Raw genomic sequence first — 17,505 nt, 5'->3', positions numbered from 1 at the left:
AAGCACAGGTGTCAAAACTCCCATATTGCATGTCACTTCCACAGAGGGATCCGTTTTTCAGCATTTATTCCTGTCCTGAGAGAGACCCGCTGCTTTGTATTGGCAGCATTTTTTTTTTCTTTTTCATTTTTTTTTTTTCAAAAGTAAGCCGCATTAGTTTTCTGCTCGGCGCAGGCAGCGCACTGAACGATGATTCACATGTAACAAACAGAAATGAAATAAAACAAGAAAAAAAAAAAAAAAAAACAGCGAGAAAAAAGGAGAGTGAGACCGCCCGAGAGACAGACACGTACACACGCACAAATACAGAAGCAGGGAGAGGCATGAGTGCTAGTGTGAATAGGAGGGAGAGAGAGTATGCTGAATCCCACTCAGACCACCTGCTCATCAGTTCCTCTGGCACAACAGATACTGTCATTGTCCACACAAACACAAACACGCACACACACACACACACGCACATACTAAGCTCAAATATAAAAATCTCCCGGTGCGCTCACAGAAAGCCTTTCCCAGTCCCTCCCACATCAGATGCTGGGCACACAGACTTGATTTAAAACTGTTAGGTGCCATTCAATATGGGCTTGGTTTGGAGCCAAGCCTCGGACATTTCTCAAAGGTTCTGCTCAGTTACCTGCTCAGTTATTTGTTCCAGCACACTTCAGAAAAGTAGCCTGCGGTGTGCTTGTACGAGCACTGTCGATTTCCTTAGGCCTTGGGATTTTATTTTATATATATATTTTTTCTTATTATTATTTATCGTTTGGTAGTTGATGAGGAATAATAATTACGGCTAATTTGAGAAAGATTGCTTGCGATCGGGAACAAAGCGGAGATTCTGCTCGTTTAAAGGTTTCACTAATTAGCAGAAATGTCACGGCTGCAGCGCGCTGTAAACATTTCGTACCAAATAAAGAAACAAGCCAAAAGTGAGCCAATTTGACATGTCTGGGTATCCAACTAACACTTAAATTAGAAAGTAGGTCCATTTAATTAAGATAAGCACCATGTTGAACAACAATCTCAGTAAGAAACAAAGAGAAAAGTAAGTAAAGCATTAAAATTATGAATATTTTCATACATAAAGGTTTCAACCATTCACTTATAAAAACAAATATGGAGAGAGCCTCCGGGCCTGAAAGGTGAAGCCAATGAGGAACTGCCTCAAACCTGCATTATTTCTTTGACTGGTTGCAAACAGAAGTCTGATTGTATGTAAGCTCATGAGAAAATTAACCCATTTCTTGCCTGCTTCAATACCTCAGTTAACAGTTTCTTTATGAGTTCATGGTCACAGTCTATCAAATGCAGCATGATGTTTGTTTTGTAAATGATGATCCTATTTAGATTAAAATAGATGATAGCATACCGGGGAATGGCCGCCTTAAGTATAATATCTCAGTACCGGGGCCAGTCGATGGAGATCCAATCAGGATATCCTCCCGTGCACCATCTTCTCGTACAAACTTCAGCTTAAAAAAAAAACCCAGATGGCAAAGTCCGTAATGCCAAATGGAAGGCTGAAAACAGCGGTCTACAAACGAATGGGTGACACAGTGGGGGTTCTCACTTCTACCAGAATCCAGATACTTAAAAACAAAAAGAGGAAAAGAAAAATGGGCAAATTTTAAAAACCGGGGGAATACTGAACAGTTTTCTTTTCTTTTTCTTTTCTTTTTTTTTTTTTTTTACAAAGGAACAAAATCACCAACATTTTTGGCATGAACCAATTATTACACAGCGGAAAACATGGTCTGTCTCCGCAAACGCCTTGGCTTACTGCCACCTCCCCCCCGCCTATTATTCTCCATTGATGGGATTCCATTGAAGGGACAGGTGCAGCTATGCACATCCTATAGTGAAAAACACAGTCCACTGTGTACACACAATATATAACACACACAATCGTATGTACGAGCACCCTCTGCCCCCAATGACTATTGTTTGGTCAGAGTGTGTGTATGTGTGTGTGTGCAGAGGGGGATACTCAGGTACCCAAGGTAATGGCACCTGGGGTTATTCAGGCCTAAATGGCAGCTCTGGCTACACTGCAGCTCACAAAGTGCCTTGTATGTGCGCCGCGGAGACTAATGCGCCTGTGCACACAATGTCTCGCTCAACTACAAAGGACAGGTGTGTGCGTGTCACTAAATTGTCCCCCTGTTGTCTGGGCCTCTCCGAGTGGCAGGCCCTGTCCATTAGCCGCAATTTAGCAGGATGATCAGAGTGCTTGAAAAGGGCCACATCAAACAGGTCTGGAGAATCCCAGGTGCCCGACGCAAACGCAGGCATCGCAATAACCGAGCCCACTTACAGGCCCTAATGTATTCTGTGAGGGAAATGAAGATGTTCCTCCTCCATCCAAGGCCCCTTTTGTTCCGCGGCAAGCAGACAGGAGGGATTGTTTCTAAGTTCACATCGTGTCTGGGCGATGAGAGCGGCGAGGGGCAATTATCTTTTCTGAGATGCATATTAATATTTCGCTAATGGAAGGCTGATGGTCCTGTTATCGTAAAGTAACAATATAGTTCAGAGAGTGTAGAATACAAAGGGCCGTTGTTAAGTACAAAGGCAAAGCAAAAGGCTGTGATCTTGCACTCACAAATTCACCATATGTAGCTAGGTTATAAGGACATGAACTTGCTTATAACTATGGGGCTTTTTTTTCTTCTTTCACAGAGGTTTGAACACAACGGTCACTACAGGTAGCAGCTTTCCATTTTAATTCCAGAGCGCAGCAGGTGAGGTCTAATTAGATACACCATATATTCATATGACGTCCCTCTTTCATCGTCCTTCCTTCTATTTATATAATTCTCCGATTAAAATGTCTAAAAACAACCGGGCCTTTGTCGTGTATTCCTTTGAGTTGTGAGCTTACGTTAGCTTGCCAGCAGTGTATAAACCCGGACACATCTGTATTTTCACTCAAGTCGGCTGTCGGCATGACTTGAGAGAGAGCGAGGGAGGAGGTCGGCGAACGTGACATCACTTAACATGAACCAAACTCTCAAACATGACCTCTCCATGAGCATTTCTGCCAGAGTCATGCAGCTAGTTTTTCCCATCAGCAGCAGTTGGTCGTTCCAATGACAACAGCTCCCATGATCCCGCGCTACTTACGTCTTTTGTTATGTTTGATTGAGAGACCCGTAGCAGCAGGAGTAACATACTGTGTGTTTAAAAGGTAAGGACAAAAAGAGATTCATTCCTTTTAGCAGTCCCGTTATTTTGTGAAATATGTGCGCGTTAATCCAAGAAAATGTCCGGCTACCTTAACCCCAGCAGCATTCACAGCAGTCATACCTATAACTCACAAAGTTCTTAGCACAAAATCACATCTCTCCAAGCTTTCAGGGGGGAAAACATATTTCAAGCTTTCATTTATGTTGGAACGCTCCATCTCGCATGATATCATTTCTCCTCCTGAATCTAGGGCAAGGCCCAAGCAGGACAGTGGAATTGGGACCAAAAGGACACCGCGTCCCAAGTTACCTTGTTGATTTACGACCAGAAGTCTGCCCCTGCGGTGACCTTTATAGGTGTCATCCAGACGGGGACGTGGCGCTCAGGCCGACATGACAAAGCGTCTCTCCGAAGGTCATGCCCTGCCCCGCAGCCTCTTTCTCTGAGACCCGTCACAAGCCCCGGACACACTTCTCCAACTGCATTAACTTCTTCTGGGAAAAGTGTCTAGCCGCAGGCTGTAGGATTGTGACACTAAAGCAATCATAACCACCTGCTCGTTGACGTGCCCAACTGTGCTGAAGTGCACCGTGCTCCCTTTTTTTTTTTTTTCACGTTTTACTTCTGGCTGGTATTCGTGATGCCTCTCGCAGGGCTGATCCACATCGGCTCACCAGCTCCGCTTGAATCATCTTTAGCAGTTTTATTGTAATTTCAAGAAGAGGCGCGTAACATAAAGTCAGCCTCATTGATGGTTCAAACGTACAATACAGGCCAAAATACACAAAAGAGCAGCAAATCACAGAACACTGAATAATAGGGGTGTTCTTTGAGGCAGGGACACTCCTAACATGTGACTGATGAGCTTCAGACACACAAGCATAAAGAGATGAAGAAAGAGGCAGACAGCGAGAGGGAGACTGGGTCCTTTTACACTGACAGGTGTGCAACACTGGCTGGCCCCCTTTGAAAAGCATCCATTTCCTTAGCAACTGGACGTCAGCTCAATTCAGCCGGGCGATTTTAGCAGATGGCTCGGTAAATACCTTGCCATGTGTTCCCGAGGAGAAACTATAATGCATCATGACAAAAAAAAAAAACAAAAAAAAACTGCGCACATTCGCCCGAGCTCGCACGCCACACATCCAACATGATCCATCCCTCCCTGTGCCATCCTCCCTCTTCTCCCCGTTTAAAGCCTCGTTTGAATCCAATAAACATTAAATCTCATACATATGCATCAAGGTTTCACACCGTCTGCATCACTTCTATGAATGGCTGTTCTGAAGTTAGCGGAGAATGTAATACACAGTCTGCCTTTGTAACAATCAACTTCCGCCAAAAGGTCTCAATTCATTTAATTGCGTAACCATGGCGACCACCATTTTTTACAGGAAAAAAAAAAAACAGCCAAACAGCCAAAGGTTCTTCTATTGAAAAAGAATTATTCCAAGGGTAGAGCGAACGCCTTGAACCATAGGAGACACATCTTTTCACCTACAAATGCAGAGTAAACAAGATGCAGTGCAGAAATCCTGTATACGAGTCTTAATAGGTACCTTTAAGTTAAAGGACCAAGGTCTCTGCATTATAGGAAGAACCAATATTTACTCTGTTATTCTTTCTCTCTCTGCTTTACCCCTCTGACCTTGCCACATTACGCTGACGGTCCTTGACCCCCCCCCCCGTCCATTACCTTCCCTCTAATCACAACATTTCACTCGCCCACTCTCTCTCTGCTTTTCATGTCTTGCGCGGTTGTTGTCTTCTCGCACTTTCTCCAATCCATTAAATTTATCCTTGCACTCAGTCTTTCCCATATTTATCCACCTCTGTCTAATTCCTCCTTTCTTTTCTTGATCATGTGTTGCAGCTGCACGGGGCAGCTGGCACAAGCTGTACAGTTCAGTCCAGCTACATAACCCTGTCATTAACATTAAGCCCTGTGTGTGTGTGTGTGTGTGTGTGTGTGTGTGTGTGTGTGTGTGTGTGTGTGTGTGTGTGTGTGTGTGTATTTGAGTTAGTGTGAAAGAAGTGCGTGTGTGTTAATGTGAGACTCATATAACAGACCAGTCGCAAGGATGTCTCCAATGGCTTTCATGTATGTTGGTGGTCAAACTATTGAACTGTTCAACATCTCCTATCAAATATGTTGACAAACCACGAATGTAATTTATATTTCTTTTAAACAATGAGTCTGTGAACTATGAAAGAGGTGGACAAAAATCAGGCTCATCATTTCTGCATGGGCGCTATTGTTTGGTTATTTTCCTCAGCTTAAAGCGAAACTCTCTGCAAAGTGCAACTAAGGCTTTTTGTGTGAATGCATATCAGTCAAACCTTTGCGTAAAGGCATAATTACAATGAAAGAGGCACTTTTAAGATTTACCGTATTTTCGTTTTCGGCTCAAACTCATTTTCAATGGGAGTGCTACAGGCAATTTTTATAATTTTACGAAAAATCAAAATTGCCATTTTTAAAACACCAAGAAGGCTCGACAAAACATGAAACTTGGCTTGTAGTATCACCAGGGTCTCTACATATGAACTTGAGCACTGAGAACATTGTTTATATACACAGAGTTTACTAAAAAGGAAGTTTTTGTAGAACAAATGTGCTTGTTCCTCTAGCCGCCGTACTGCCAGTGGAGAAGTGTCAATTTCCGAATGCGACTTAACATGGATGAGTTAAGGTGGACCGCTCCTAAAGCTTAGGTCCATATAAATGTACAGATAATTTGTCATTTTGTGTTTAGCAAAAAAATGTATTGACCTTGAAGTTGAAAAAGGAGCCTCATATAAGGTACAATACTAAAAGAAAAAGCCGGAAAAGTCATGTGAGATATCACGTGGATAGTTGTTGCTGGAAGACAGTAGCGGTCCACCTTGACCCGAAAACAAAAAATACGGTAAAAAAAGTCCCTCTTTTGTCATAATTATATTTTACACGAAGGTTTGACTCATATACATTCACCAAAAAATAGGTTGCATTTTTGGCGAGAGTTTTGCTTTTAAGGCTCAACTACTTTAATAGTGAACATGAATTTGTTTTAATATATAGTCTTCCTTGGTATGTTTATTTTAAGCTAGAGCAAATTAGTTATGGTGTACATTTTTAGATGACAATTGACCCTATTCACATGATGTCCACTGATATCAAGTTAGCAAGGAAGTGGCTTAATGCTAATGTTAACCGTTGTCCAAAAGAAGCTTATGTGTCATCAAGTGTGCTGATTTACCTGGAGACATGGCCCGACATCCGTCTGGATTTTCACTCTCCATGATCTGTTAAGCTAATAGGTACCTTTAAGTTAAAGGACCAAGGTCTCTGCATTATAGGAAGAACCAATATTTACTCTGTTATTCTTTCTCTCTCTGCTTTACCCCTCTGACCTTGCCACATTACGCTGACGGTCCTTGACCCCCCCCCCCCCCCGTCCATTACCTTCCCTCTAATCACAACATTTCACTCGCCCACTCTCTCTCTGCTTTTCATGTCTTGCGCGGTTGTTGTCTTCTCGCACTTTCTCCAATCCATTAAATTTATCCTTGCACTCAGTCTTTCCCATATTTATCCACCTCTGTCTAATTCCTCCTTTCTTTTCTCGATCATGTGTTGCAGCTGCACGGGGCAGCTGGCACAAGCTGTACAGTTCAGTCCAGCTACATAACCCTGTCATTAACATTAAGCCCTGTGTGTGTGTGTGTGTGTGTGTGTGTGTGTGTGTGTGTGTGTGTGCATTTGAGTTAGTGTGAAAGAAGTGCGTGTGTGTTAATGTGAGACTCATATAACAGACCAGTCGCAAGGATGTCTCCAATGGCTTTCATGTATGTTGGTGGTCAAACTATTGAACTGTTCAACATCTCCTATCAAATATGTTGACAAACCACGAATGTAATTTATATTTCTTTTAAACAATGAGTCTGTGAACTATGAAAGAGGTGGACAAAAATCAGGCTCATCATTTCTGCATGGGCGCTATTGTTTGGTTATTTTCCTCAGCTTAAAGCGAAACTCTCTGCAAAGTGCAACTAAGGCTTTTTGTGTGAATGCATATCAGTCAAACCTTTGCGTAAAGGCATAATTACAATGAAAGAGGCACTTTTAAGATTTACCGTATTTTCGTTTTCGGCTCAAACTCATTTTCAATGGGAGTGCTACAGGCAATTTTTATAATTTTACGAAAAATCAAAATTGCCATTTTTAAAACACCAAGAAGGCTCGACAAAACATGAAACTTGGCTTGTAGTATCACCAGGGTCTCTACATATGAACTTGAGCACTGAGAACATTGTTTATATACACAGAGTTTACTAAAAAGGAAGTTTTTGTAGAACAAATGTGCTTGTTCCTCTAGCCGCCGTTCTGCCAGTGGAGAAGTGTCAATTTCCGAATGCGACTTAACATGGATGAGTTAAGGTGGACCGCTCCTAAAGCTTAGGTCCATATAAATGTACAGATAATTTGTCATTTTGTGTTTAGCAAAAAAAATGTATTGACCTTGAAGTTGAAAAAGGAGCCTCATATAAGGTACAATACTAAAAGAAAAAGCCGGAAAAGTCATGTGAGATATCACGTGGATAGTTGTTGCTGGAAGACAGTAGCGGTCCACCTTGACCTGAAAACAAAAAATACGGTAAAAAAAGTCCCTCTTTTGTCATAATTATATTTTACACGAAGGTTTGACTCATATACATTCACCAAAAAATAGGTTGCATTTTTGGCGAGAGTTTTGCTTTTAAGGCTCAACTACTTTAATAGTGAACATGAATTTGTTTTAATATATAGTCTTCCTTGGTATGTTTATTTTAAGCTAGAGCAAATTAGTTATGGTGTACATTTTTAGATGACAATTGACCCTATTCACACGATTCACTGATATCAAGTTAGCAAGGAAGTGGCTTAATGCTAATGTTAACCGTTGTCCAAAAGAAGCTTATGTGTCATCAAGTGTGCTGATTTACCTGGAGACATGGCCCGACATCCGTCTGGATTTTCACTCTCCATGATCTGTTAAGCTGCTGATCAACCTGGAAATCAGTGAAATGTAAACAACCGGTCAGGTTCCCCATGTTTACACGGCATGCTTCTAAACCCTGGGCATGGTGTTACAGGAAAGTGGCCTCGGTGTGATTGTGGTCAATGGTACCATCATGTGATTAAAGCTGACTGTCACAGGATGCCCCGGGACTTCTCAGTATAAACACACGCCACACAACACTCAGTCACTTTAATTCTACTGTCTAGCCGGCAGGTGGCTGAGGTGTTTGGTGATTAAAGAACACGAAGCTGTGAAACAGTCACAAAATCGCATCATACTGAAAGGAAACCTCTGACAAAATCAAGTGTTTTTTAACATGTTTTGTTTCCTCACCTCTCCTCCAGACTGCACCTGGCCTTCCTCTGATTTGGACCCAGGAACTGGCAAACCAATCCTGGCCTGTCCAGAATCCTTTTATGGTCAAGTTCCTGGGGGAATGTGCCAAGTGTGGTACGGATGAGGGGGAGGTTAGGGAGTTTCTGAAGGAAAGGGCCATATCGAGCAGTTTAAAATATTGTTTTCTGTTTTGAAAAAATGTATTGATGCTTTAAGCTGTCAACGTAGTTAAAGCACTGATATAAGCAACTTGTTTGTTAATTGATTGGCACTTCCTGCAGTAGGAGGAGTTTCTGCTTCATGGAAGCAGGATGTTGGAGTGGCTTGACAGAGACAGTTAATGCAAGTGAACAGCCTGCAGAGGCTAAAAGCTGCGGGGGCCCAAAGGAGTTACAGAGCGGTAAAGAGTTTTTGCCTCACTTTTACCCATTTGAAAGTTTCCAATTTATTGTTTCTTTAGTCTCTGATTTTTGGCTCATTGGTTTGGGCCGAGCTGATCACTACTGTGAATATTCTGCACACTTCCACTGCTGAAGGATAATAAAAGAAACTGCTGAACACATCTCATTGCCTCATTGTTGCCTCCTACACTCAAGCTTACAGCGACATCGAAGGAGAAAATTGCAGTAAAGGGTGCACAGTAAACTGAGGTTGTGCTCACTCCAGTGGGATGTGAGCCGAGAGCAGAGCAGATTACTATTGTACACTACCATTACACTGGACATTAATGTTTCAGTTTTCCCTCAAATATAACAGCAGTGGCTCATCTCCTGCATAGATGATTTAAGATTTTGCATTGATGAGCAGAAAAACGCGGAAACGCTTTTCTGAATCACTATTCGACAAATGTGCCCATGTATCCGGTGACAGGGATCGGAGCTTCTAAATATGCGCATTAAATTCACCCACAAATAAATCCCATCACTGAATAAACATGTCCATATACTTGTCAAGCGTAACGGAAATGTTCGGCTCTATATGCTCTCGAGAAAAAAATAAACCGCCAGTGCACACTCAGCCCGGCGCAGTACCTGTCGGCACGTCTACGCAGGCTGGAGGATGGAGCGGGGTTGACTGCTGGCTGTCTGTGCGCCTGCCACCACTACTGTACTGCATGTTAATGCACATGAACAGAGCTTTGTGTCTTCCCTCCCTGCCCACTGCCTGTTCACCACTCAGCTCCCCATATGCCGCTCCCCTGCACTCCTCTCATCCAGCCACTGGGAGCTTGATTAAGCCTGACTTGTCACCAAATTACACACACAAAGTTTACATGCATTCCCCGGCTCTCCAGCTGTTGCAGATTTGTTACAAAGAATAAATCTTGAAGCAGTTGACTGAGCAGGTCTGGGATGTCTGCCGCCTCATTGATAGGGAGAGATGGGAAAAAGGGGGCGGGGAGGGAGAGGGGAGAGGGGAGAGGGGGTGGGGGGGGACAGAAAGGGAAAACAAGACGGACAGGCAGAGGCTATGTGAGAGGGGGCAAGGTTGATTTCGGAAAACCAAACTCGCTTTGTGTTCGCTTTGATTGGTTTTAAAGAGCGCCAATGACCGGAAAATAGCCGAATTGACGGTGTTGTCTAATTAATTCAGACATTACAGATAAACAGAGTAATAGTTTAATTAGGTTTTGCGAGATGTTTTCTTTTTTTTTTTTTCCTCGCCTTGTCCATGTAATCGGGCACAAATGAGCCTAAAGGATGGCACATAGCATTAAAACAGATGCAGGCGCAAAACAGGATGCGCTTTCTGTTTTCTGCTGCATTTGATTTTTCTGCATAGGCTTGCGAGCACACCCCTCCCAGAAACGGGCAGATGACAAAACCCACGTCAAATGACCACTTGCATCTACACGGCTGTCGAAAGCATTCATTTACGCTCAAGGCAATTAAACATTCTTAATTCTATTAATACATTTGTGGCTTGCTGGACATGCAGTTACAAGCATTGTTAATCTGCTTGATTTAAGTTACTTTTAGATGGTACTGGGACTGGACACATGAGGTTATCCCCACCCTACAAGAGATTTTACACTGGATTCATCTATGACAGGTTGATCAAAGTTAGTGGCGACTTCTTCTGGAGTCGATGCACTTGAAATCTCGACGCTTCCCTTTAGTGAGCAGCTTTTGTCCTCCCCTCTTGGATAAATGACACGCCATTCTTTTTTTCTTTTGTTACTCCTCCATCTTTTTATTATTGTGATTTCTCTCTTAGATCATCTAAATGGTTGTGGCAGTAATTGCTGTGTGGGCATCATTACCCAAGAAAGCATGAATAAGACACAGTAATGAGCAAAAGCCCCCGAGCTCGCTAGACCGTTGATCAATACCATTAAACAATGTGCACTTTGAGCCGAGCTGCGTTTTCGAGAGCTCCGACACTCAAATGGATATTCCTCATAGCACTAATGGCTTTGAACTAGGCCTCCATTACCATGTATAAAACGCTGCTTATTAACATAATCAAATCTCTCTCTGTGTTTTTTTTTTGCATCGGAGATAATATGAAAAGACAGGAGGTTGCTAATGTAATTAAGCGTATGCTATAATTACTATCCCCTGATCACATGACCCCTTCTCCTAACAAAGCTGAATAAATAGTCCCATTACCCCGACTACTGCATTGTGATTCGGTGCATTGTCAGCTCGCGTGTCGTCTGATGTCGGATGTAAACAAGATGGCTGCGGCGGGCGACGCCGACCCCTGCGATGCTAACAGGAAATGGCACGATTCGAGAGGTGGAGGGCGACACGCGTGTCTTAAAACTTTAAAAAACACCAACACTGAACTCAATCCCTGTTGCAGCCACAACCAGCAGGACTGCAGCAAGAAAGCCATTATGATCAGTGGGTTTAATTACAAACATTTTAATTTGCATCTCGGGGCTCTATTCATCACATCCATCTCGGCTAGCAGCCCCGCTCTCCCTCCATATGCCCAATAAATAAATAAGGAGCTAAAAGAGATTCCGGGGCCGCGAGAAAATGATTACTATTTCACTAACAATTACCAGGATGCTAATGGCTATTGTATTGATTGCTCTGCCCTTTGAGATCAAGGTCATATGAAAATGTAATCAAAAAAGCTTTGATAATTCCTGCTGAGCCATGAAATGAGAAAATTCAACAGTGGAGCCGAGGCTGAAATGTCTTACCTCCATTAAACTCAGCTGGAGGACGTCACGCCACGCGCAAGAAAACATCACTCCGCTCAGTTCCTCTCATATCTGATCATATTGTTTACACTTTTTTTTTTCTTGCTGATGCGTCTAAAAGAACAAATCTTTCCTAAGTACTTCTGAGCATCTTTGTTGAGTGTCTGTGTGTGTGTGTGTGTGTGTGTGTGTGTGTGTGTACATACTCGTGTGCTCGCCGCAGACAATGCGCCAGCCAGTGTGCGTTGCATCATCATTAACACATCTTTTGTATTGCTCGCTCGCTTTAATACGATGTTAATGTGATGCCGGGACGCCTAATAGAATGATTGATGAGGTCGTGAGACTGATCAGCGAAAATTGTGTCAGCGAACAGTCACCAAAAGTGCAATGAATGGCTGAACGATAACAACGCGCCCTCATGACTGCAGATGGTTCTACTGTATGGTGGAATTAAACAATGGCCTCATAAATAACCATTTAACCCCTGGAAGCATTCGCTGTCATTCACATTCCGGAGTCATTTCCACAACTCAAATGTGAAACTCACTCATTAATCCGCCGAGGCAGACACTCAACCTCGGTATATCAGCTCCGTCAACTCATTAAAGGCACATTCTTTAATCGAGGGTTGTCCTAGAAATGAGATGTAGTTTGCCAATAGATTAAGATTTATGTTGTTTGTGGCGCGACTACCAGTGCTTGCTGTGTTCCTGCAACGGATATAACTGATGCGGCATCGCTGTAAGCAACCTGCAGTAGGTTCACGTGTAAAAATAAATTCACAGCAAAAAGAAATGCATCTGAGTATTTCCACCACTGCAACATTAAGGAATTCATGCAACCAAGCAGACGCCAGTCCCAGCCCCAGCCCCGTGCATGCCTATACCCTCCAGACATCCTCCCCCGTATCCCAGAAACCTCTGTGTGTTTAGGAATCAGGCTCTACCATGACTCTGCGCAGCGCCTGGGAAGATATCACCACACGTCCAAAAATTTCCATCAATGGCGGCTCAACTCCTCCGCAGCAACTCTCTGATAGGTTAATCCCTGTATCACACTTCAGCACCAGTTCACTAAGCGGCTTAAAAGGACACATTAGAACGATGACAATGACCCGCTAATGGTGTTACATTTCTCTGAAGCATTATGAGCTATCTTTGTCACGTTTATCTTATAATGAGATCTGTCAATTGGGGGGAAGAAGATCCCATGCAGCAGCCAAGGACGCTGATATTTCACATAATAAATAATGACCTAGAAAAGGGAGAAAACAAACCTTGATCCCTCTCTCCCCTGATCTGTTTTCTTTGCAGGCGACGGAGCGGGCAGCCCCACGGAGGCCTTGGAGCCCGGTGTCACCATTTAGATTACTGGCTGCTGCGCAGACCCAAGTCCTCAGGGCCACCACAACACCCCCAACCACACCATGTGTGATTGATGACTGCCTCTTCCCATGGGCATCTTATAACATTTCCTCAAGCAATGTCCCCTGAAGAAAATGTGCCATAATTCATCATGCTATTACTGTACCAAATCCAAACAGTGATTTCGTCCCCTCTAATTTCATTACGGCAAGCATTGTTTGTCCTCCCGTATGCTTTTATAATGGGGGAGAGCACATTTTATATTCAAGCAAAACAACCACGCTTCAGACTTGGATGGGCCGACATCACCTTTCTTTGGTATGTTGCCTTATTAAATATCCTATAACAGGAAAATGGTATTTCAAACATCCATGAAAAGACTCTCAGCAAGGGAAGTTTTCTGAGTAATGTCTAAATTGACTGTGTCCAGTGGAAGCTCCTAATGACTGTTGTTGCTAGGTGAAGCATTCACGGGTGCATTTTTTAGATTAAATCAGCTGATTCATAATATGCTGCGCATTTGTTTCCACATAGGAGCACATTATTCTGGGTGTTTCTGCTAAATGACCTTTTGGTCTCACAATTTCCTTCATATTCCCCCGTTTGGTTTATTTAAAGTAATTTGTTTTAAGTTACAAATGTTTTTGGGAAATTCCAACCAGTTCTGCCCAGAAAAACATTCAACAGTAGAATAGACCAACCTGAATTTGTTCGCCCGAAGCTCCCATGCTAGTGTTGTAAACGTTCACAATTCTTTGGTGCTCTGAGCTTCATGTCCTGGCCGCTAGCTGCACGGCTATTTGAGCTAACTAGCTCACGGCAGCTACAGTTAGCAGCGGTTAGCAGTAACTGGTGATTTACTGCCAACTATTTGTTTTTAGGATGAATTCGAGAGATATCAAATTCTTACACTGTGCACCTTTAAATTTATTTTTCTTCAGTTTGTTCTCCAGCTACTCCATAACCCCACATAGTGGCTTGTGTGATAATGACAGATGTAGGACACATGGAAAGACATATTCACATTTTGTCAAATTGTACCCAAGTTTACTCATATTTTTTTCATAGCTACTAAAATTAATCCTCATTTTAACATCTTCTGATCGGCAGAAACTTTATCTAACCCTTCTGCACAGTCTCTGAAAATCAGTTTAAAGGCAGCTGACAAATTACATACAGGTCGCTTAACACAGCAACGGACAGCTACTAAGAATAAAATGAAACTGAAACATATGTGGTGCCGTAGAACATGAATGTGGTTAAGACAAAAAACAAAATCATCATAAATCTTAGAATCCCACTTGCTCAAGATAGGCAACAAAACAACTACACCAACTCAGAGGGAGTAAACAAAAGGCAAAGTTATTTATAAGGGTGTTGTGGGAGAAGAGATTGATGGTCGGAATGACCGAGCAGAACCTTGTCAATTATGCATCATGTTTTTTACATGTCCTCTGTATATTAATTATTCCGTCTTTGTTATGCATTTTACGTGGGTTACTGCACAGGCGCAATTAACTTTGCCCAAGCAACCATTTGGGTGATTGAGGAACAGACTTAATGGGATGAGAGGACTTTTGTTGTCTTGCTTTCAGGCAAACGCACACACACACACACACACACACACACACACAAGGTTAGGCCAAGGCACATTATCATTAGTTCACAACATTATGGATCATGTTGATATGTTTTGTGAAGAGCAGCACATACACATACCATAAGTACACACATATGGATGCACAGACAGTCTGATGCACATACACACACAGAGGAAGCATAAATAAACACACTTACCCAGACAATAGTATCACTGTCTAGGACACTAATCCAAAAAGAGCTAAGCTCTATTACTTTTAATTATTCCTGACAGCCTCTTGCTTTAATCTACACAAAGCACGTGCAAACGAGCTGTTACACTCTGCCTCCAAGAAAGGGGGACAGGAGAGGACGGCAGGCTGCCTGCCTGCCTGCTGAGAAGGCCTTCTCTGTGCATGACATGGACATGGGCTCCGGTGACCCGGCTGGCGCTCGCCTACGTCTCCTCGCCGGCTGAAGGCTCTGGGGCCGCCATGTGGCATCTGCTGCCATGGGGCTGGGCATGAGTCTGGGGCTGGGACTGGCCCTCTGTTCACCAGGCCTGTCTATAGAGCTGTAGCACATTTTTTGGGGGGGCCTGGCGCTGTGTTACCAACCAAACCAATTCTACAGAGGAAGTGGCAAGGTCACCCCTTGCTCTGCCTGAAAGACCTCCACCTGCCACGTTCTGCGCGGCTGTCATGCTACGTGGAGAGGGCTGGGGGGTGGGGGAGCGGAGTGGGGGCACTTTGTTCAAAATTCAAAGGGTATTCCACTGTGCACACTTATTCCATACACAATATATTATCGACTGCAGTAATACATCTGAAAAATAAACAGTGTGCAAATGATGATAAAAGTGCCAGAGAACAGAAGAGGGCTGAACTGAGTTATAACCTGACACATTAATCTGAAGGCACAAAAATCTACTCTCAATGAAAGCCATACCGGTGCCCACCAGCCGACTATCTATCATGATCTGTGTGACATCCATAGTCTGATCTAGTTCGGTGGAGTTGGTGATAGAGCGCATTCATAATGGTTGCTATTCCCTGGTGAGGGGGAAGGGGGCGTGCCTACCCCTGAAGGTTACTTCTTGTAAATCCTTGAATAGTTTATTCAAATAGTGCCCTAACCATGGTCTCCAGGATTTTCCCCCTTACAGCAAGCAAAGCATGACCTTTACATTTGACGCTTGACAGTTCTTCAGATTTGCCCAACCAGAACTGATTAATGCATATTTATGTGTTTGTTGCTGAGCAGTGGATGCTCTTTATCTCCCGGAGAACAAAAGACAGAGAGCTCTTTGCAGACGCACACCATGTGCATGGTATACATCCATGAGCACTCGAATAAATGCAAGTAGACGTTCGTCATCTGCATATTGACGATTTTTTTTTTTTTTTTTTTGACCTGGCAGAAACAATCCTGATATTTTGTTTGAAAAAAGTGAGGTATAGTCAACATCCCCCTATATGAGACTCAGTCACAATGTTACTCAATCACATGCAGCTGAATTCAGTTTCTGTTTCTCCCTCCCGGCGTTCACGCTGCCATGAATACAGCAGGTGACTGTATGTGTTTTTTTACAAAGTTGGTCCATTCTACGCATCGGCACCTGGTCAGGGGAGGATGCAGCCAAGATAATCTATTTAGATTGGCCAGGTTGAAAGCTGTCATTTATCATGAGCGTTATAGCCCCTCCTCAGATGGCATACCGACTGCTGCAGCAGTCCAGCGGCCTTTGCGTCTGTCACCACGTATGGACCACTGTGATTCTCTCCAGTCGGGGCGGGGGGGTAAATAAAATTTCACAGCTCAAGGAAGGATCTGGCAGACATGTAGGTTTCACGAAGTCAACATCAGCTTTCTTTTCTCTCACTCAGTGCCACTCCTTGAGAAAGCCTATTCCCCAGAGGCTGAAGGCATCTGCATTTAAAAATATTCCACACACACTGTTATAAAAAGAGCCTCATTTATACACCAGAAAGCAAAATTAAAGGTGGATGAAAATAGGCGGGTGCGCGGCAAATCATTTCCTTTAAACACAGCAGAAAATAGCAGGGATATTAGCCCTTCTTATTTCAGCCTACGCTCGGTCTATTTGCGCAGCAGTAAATAATTTCCCTGCATGCTCGTGTTCATGCGACCCCTTCACGCTGTGTGTATGTTTGTATATGTTGCTCTGCATGTGGGGGGGGGGCGAGAAAGAGTGCGAGCATGTCAGTGCGTTCGTTTATGCTCATCGCCGTATCGACTCAAGGTCAGCTGGGTAAGGTCCAAGGAAACAAGGTGCAGCAGTCTAAACATGGGCAGCCCCCCCACCTCCATCTTATCAAGGTCTGAGATGAGAGGCAGGATGGAATTAGAAAGTGAACCTCACCCCCTTCAGATAGAAAGCAATACAGAGAGCACATGCAGCAGCAGTAGCCCTGTAGCTCCTATTCACAATGTTAGCTTTAGCATATTGCAGCAGAACACCCTTTATGGCATTCATTTTAAACACGTGTTAGATTAAAAGAGACCTCTGTTATGACATAGGGATTGGTATTCAATCTGCAGTCGGTTTTAAAGATGTTGAAAGAAAACTATTAACGAATGGCTTCCAGTGGAGGGTAAATCAAATACGGTTTCGCAAAAAAAAAAAAAAAAAAAAAGCAATTTCTGCAGAACAACTCTGCCCCATTGCCGAGCCACCCACCGCCTCAGTTATTTGGACGTACTAACCTCCACGCCTCAGTACCCAGAGTTCTCTGGCACAGCGAAAAACTAAGCGGCCACATGTGTGGGAACGTAGAAATAGTGCACCATTAAAAGGTCCTGACTCACCTTGTTTTAA

General features: G+C 43.3%; 1 long non-coding RNA gene across 3 annotated transcripts in view; it reads right to left on the bottom strand.

Annotated features, from left to right (window-relative positions):
- Positions 1–17,505, bottom strand: part of LOC119034294 — a 164,002-nt gene that overhangs the window by 78,145 nt on the left and 68,352 nt on the right. The window contains exons 8-9 of one of the 3 annotated variants that reach the window (XR_005079525.1): positions 8,152–8,217; positions 6,426–6,479 (exon numbers count right to left, since the gene is read on the bottom strand). This is a non-coding gene — a long non-coding RNA (uncharacterized LOC119034294). Of the gene's footprint in view, positions 1–6,425; positions 6,480–8,151; positions 8,218–8,561; positions 8,700–17,505 lie in introns of those variants that run through there. The other 2 variants (XR_005079526.1, XR_005079524.1) reach the window with 2 other exon arrangements.

Source organism: Acanthopagrus latus, chromosome 16, assembly GCF_904848185.1.
Source record: "Acanthopagrus latus isolate v.2019 chromosome 16, fAcaLat1.1, whole genome shotgun sequence".
Classification (NCBI taxonomy): Eukaryota; Metazoa; Chordata; class Actinopteri; order Spariformes; family Sparidae; genus Acanthopagrus; species Acanthopagrus latus.
The sequence above is the reverse complement of the archived record's forward strand: the minus strand, read 5'-3'. Positions and strand labels throughout refer to the sequence as shown.